The sequence below is a fragment of the Callionymus lyra genome, chromosome 2 (assembly GCF_982586985.1).
Source record: "Callionymus lyra chromosome 2, fCalLyr1.hap1.1, whole genome shotgun sequence".
NCBI classification, from domain to species: Eukaryota; Metazoa; Chordata; class Actinopteri; order Syngnathiformes; family Callionymidae; genus Callionymus; species Callionymus lyra.
Window position 1 is genome coordinate 407,846 of NC_141819.1, and position 5,033 is coordinate 412,878.

Sequence of the window (5,033 nt, forward strand, 5' to 3'; positions counted from 1 at the left end):
GATGTTAGTCTCACTGTGAGGTTCATGTATCAGAGGTGTCTGATGTTAGTCTCACTGTGAGGTTCATGTATCAGAGGTGTCTGATGTTAGTCTCACTGTGAGGTTCATGTATCAGAGGTGTCTGATGTTAGTCTCACTGTGAGGTTCATGTATCAGAGGTGTCTGATGTTAGTCTCACTGTGAGGTTCATGTATCAGAGGTGTCTGATGTTAGTCTCACTGTGAGGTTCATGTATCAGAGGTGTCTGATGTTAGTCTCACTGTGAGGTTCATGTATCAGAGGTGTCTGATGTTAGACTCACTGTGAGGTTCATGTATCAGAGGTGTCTGATGTTAGTCTCACTGTGAGGTTCATGTATCAGAGGTGTCTGATGTTAGTCTCACTGTGAGGTTCATGTATCAGAGGTGTCTGATGTTAGACTCACTGTGAGGTTCATGTATCAGAGGTGTCTGATGTTAGTCTCACTGTGAGGTTCATGTATCAGAGGTGTCTGATGTTAGTCTCACTGTGAGGTTCATGTATCAGAGGTGTCTGATGTTAGTCTCACTGTGAGGTTCATGTATCAGAGGTGTCTGATGTTAGACTCACTGTGAGGTTCATGTATCAGAGGTGTCTGATGTTAGACTCACTGTGAGGTTCATGTATCAGAGGTGTCTGATGTTAGTCTCACTGAGGTTCATGTATCAGAGGTGTCTGATGTTAGTCTCACTGTGAGGTTCATGTATCAGAGGTGTCTGATGTTAGACTCACTGTGAGGTTCATGTATCAGAGGTGTCTGATGTTAGTCTCACTGTGAGGTTCATGTATCAGAGGTGTCTGATGTTAGACTCACTGAGGTTCATGTATCAGAGGTGTCTGATGTTAGTCTCACTGTGAGGTTCATGTATCAGAGGTGTCTGATGTTAGTCTCACTGTGAGGTTCATGTATCAGAGGTGTCTGATGTTAGTCTCACTGTGAGGTTCATGTATCAGAGGTGTCTGATGTTAGTCTCACTGTGAGGTTCATGTATCAGAGGTGTCTGATGTTAGTCTCACTGTGAGGTTCATGTATCAGAGGTGTCTGATGTTAGTCTCACTGTGAGGTTCATGTATCAGAGGTGTCTGATACATGAACCTCACAGTGAGACTAACATCAGAGGTGTCTGATGTTAGTCTCACTGTGAGGTTCATGTATCAGAGGTGTCTGATGTTAGTCTCACTGTGAGGTTCATGTATCAGAGGTGTCTGATGTTAGACTCACTCGTTCTGCTGGATCTGCTTCACTCTCCTCACCTTCGGTTCCAGAAGCTTCTGATTCTTGATCCACTCGTTTGTGTAAAATGTGATGAATTTGTTTCTGTGAACTTTCTGTTTTTTATTTGGAGGAAGAAGTTAATATAATTTTACAATAACTTACCTTCACGTCTGCTTTCATTGTCCAGTCGAGTCATGTGACCCCAGTCTCTTGATTCAACTTCTATTTCTCAATAAACGGGACGACACGAGCCCTTTTATGCTCTTGTAAAGACACGGTTTCTTTAAGTGACATCACTCCAGACGCCTCCAGGAGCCAAGGTCTCAAACAGGTACGTTTGAAATGATTTATCAGGATTCTAAATGACATTGTTACTGTGCAACAGACAGAAGTATAACTAGTTACTGTGCAACAGACAGAAGTATAACTAGTTACTGTGCAACAGACGGAAGTATAACTAGTTACTGTGCAACAGACGTAGAAGTATAACTAGTTACTGTGCAACAGACGGAAGTATAACTAGTTACTGTGCAACAGACGGAAGTATAACTAGTTACTGTGCAACAGACGTAGAAGTATAACTAGTTACTGTGCAACAGACAGAAGTATAACTAGTTACTGTGCAACAGAAAAACTTCCTTTTAGAAGCAGAAACCTGGAGCGGAACCAGACTCATTGTTGACGGCCTGCCGCTTTGACCGGCTGGGAGGAAGGATGGGGGGGTAGACAGATGGATAAGGAGAGGAGTGAGGGAGGATATAGTGAGAGAAAAGAGGAGAGTGTAGGAGGGTCCATGGGGGTGCTGGAGAGAAACCTCGGGATCTGATGACGTGGTGAAGTTCCTGGATCAGCAGCAGCTCTAGAGGTGGATCCCTGGATCAGCAACAGCTCTGGAGGTGGATCCCTGGATCAGCAGCAGCTCTGGAGGTGGATCCCTGGATCAGCAACAGCTCTGGAGGTGGATCCCTGGATCAGCAGCAGCTCTGGAGGTGGATCCCTGGATCAGCAGCAGCTCTGGAGGTGGATCCCTGGATCAGCAGCAGCTCTGGAGGTGGATCCCTGGATCAGCAGCAGCTCTGGAGGTGGATCCATGGGGCTCCGGGAGAGAAATAAAAAGGTGTGGGTTTGGGACAAATGTATACAATACACAGGTATACAGACTCCGGTGACGGGTGAAGATATATAGAGGGGGGGGGGGGTTGAAAGGAGGTCAGAGGGCACATACCTAGCACAGCAGATCCAGACACAGGGGCCCAAGCCGCGGCAGGAACCCGCGGGAGACCAGGACCCGGCAGGCGAGATAACCACCAGAGCCGACCCCAAACACCAGCGAGAAGGCGGACCACCACCGGGGGCGCGAGAGGGCAAGCACAGGCGAGGACGACCGAGGAAGCAAAGAGGGGGAGGCACCAGGCGCAGGCACCGGGGCAGAGGGGCAGCCAGAAGAACCAGTCAGAGGATAGGGCCCCGGGGCCAGGCCGGGCGACGGAGGACCCCCAGACCGTCAGGCTGCCACCAAGTCCATAGCAGGGGACCGAGTCAAGGAGATAGGGATCTACCACAGCAGCGGCGGCGAAGCCCCCCCCAATACCCTGCGGACACGGCCAGTAGCCGGGTCGAGTGCCACCGCATGAGCCCGCTAGAGATAAACAGTCAAGTTAATTATAGGCTTTATCGAAAAGTAAGGTTTTAAGATTGTTTTTAAACATAGAGAGGGTGTCTGCCCTCCGGACTGAAGCCGGTAGTTTGTTCCACAGCAGAGGGGCTTGAAAACTGAAAGCCCTGGCTCCGAATCTACATTTAGAGATATGTGGTATAACTAGTAGATCAGAGTTTAGGGATCGTAAGGTCCTTGAGGGTTGGTAAGTTTGGATTAAATCTTTAATGTATGTTGGTGCTAGACCATGTAAGGCTTTATAGGTTAGGAGAAGGATTTTAAATTGTATTCTAAATTCTACAGGAAGCCAATGTAGGGAAGACAGTACAGGTGTGTTCGCGCCTCTTAGAATCTTCAGCTCATTCATCTGCAGCTCGTGTCCTGACTAAGACTGAGAGACTTTTTAGAACATCCTGACAGAAGAGAGTTACAATAGTCCAGCCTGGAGGTAACAAAAGCATGGATGAGCTTCTCAGCATCTAAAGGAAGGAAATGCCTAATTTTTTTAATGTTACAAAGGTGGAAGTAAGCAGTCCGTGAGATTTGTTTTATGTGTGAGTTAAATGATAAGTCCTCGTCAAAGCAGACACTGATTCTTTACAGTGGTGCTAGTAGCAGGAGCAAGTTATGTAAAGATCATTAGTTAATGATTGTCTGAGATGTTGTGAACCAACTAGTAAAACCTCAGTCTTTTCCGAGTTCAGTAGGAGGAAGTTTTTGGTCATCCATGACTTGATATCTGTGATACAGGACTGTAGTTGTGTAGCTGAATTCTTTCATCTGGCTTCATGGACAAGTAGAGTTGGGTGTCATCAGCATAACAGTGAAAATGTATAGAGTGTCTTCTGATCAAGTCCCCTAGTGGGAGCATATAGATTGTGAATAGTATTGGACCAAGAACAGAACCTTGTGGGACACCATAGCTGACCTTAGTGTGTGTCGATGAGAGGTGGTTGACATGTTCATAGTGCGTTCTATCCGACAGGTAAGATTTAAACCAGTCAAGAGCAGTTCCACGAATGCCTAAATGGTTTTCTAGCCTCTGTAGAAGGATTTGGTGTCGACAGAGTCAAATGCAGCACTGAGATCTAGAAGAACAAGAACTGAAACATGGCCCTGATCAGAGGCCATCAGTAGGTCGTTACTTACTTTTACCAGGGCGGTCTCTGTGCTGTGGTGTTCCCTAAAACCAGACTGAAACACCTCAAATTGATCATTGTCCTGGAGATAATCACAGAGCTGACTTGTTACCACTTTCTCCAGAAGTTTTGAAATGAATACTAGATTAGAGATAGAACTATAGTTAGTGAGAACCTCTGGATCAAGAGATAGAACTATAGTTAGTGAGAACCTCTGGATCAAGAGATAGAACTATAGTTAGTGAGAACCTCTGGATCAAGAGATAGAACTATAGTTAGTGAGGACCTCTGGATCAAGAGATAGAACTATAGTTAGTGAGAACCTCTGGATCAAGAGATAGAACTATAGTTAGTGAGGACCTCTGGATCAAGAGATAGAACTATAGTTAGTGAGAACCTCTGGATCAAGAGATAGAACTATAGTTAGTGAGGACCTCTGGATCAAGAGATAGAACTATAGTTAGTGAGAACCTCTGGATCAAGAGATAGAACTATAGTTAGTGAGAACCTCTGGATCAAGAGATAGAACTATAGTTAGTGAGAACCTCTGGATCAAGAGATAGAACTATAGTTAGTGAGAACCTCTGGATCAAGAGATAGAACTATAGTTAGTGAGGACCTCTGGATCGAGAGATAGGCCTGTAGTTAGTGAGAACCTCTGGATCAAGAGATAGAACTATAGTTAGTGAGGACCTCTGGATCAAGAGTGGGTTTTTTAAGCAGAGGTTTAATTACTGCAACTTTAAAAATCTGAGGCACATAGACTGATGTTATTGACAAGTTAAGTTAAGTATGAAAGTGCTAAGTAAGGGGAACAGTTCTTTAAGTAGTCATGTGGGAATAGGATCCAGAAGACATGTTGTGGACTTTGAGGAGGAAACAACCTGGGACAGCTGTCGAGGACTCACTGGTAGAAAGGAGTCAAAGTATGTATCAGTCATAGTGTCTGTGTCCGGTGAGGCTGCACTGGTTTATTAGAAGAATCTAGGAGGTCTTGAATCTT

General features: G+C 45.4%; 1 long non-coding RNA gene across 1 annotated transcript; it reads left to right on the top strand.

Moving 5' to 3' along the window:
- Positions 1 to 1,059: 1,059 nt before the first annotated feature.
- LOC148085013 (uncharacterized) lies at positions 1,060 to 1,396 on the top strand. The gene is made up of 2 exons (XR_015709438.1): positions 1,060 to 1,097; positions 1,139 to 1,396. It is a non-coding gene; the product is annotated as an uncharacterized LOC148085013 (long non-coding RNA).
- The last annotated feature ends 3,637 nt before the right edge of the window (positions 1,397 to 5,033 follow it).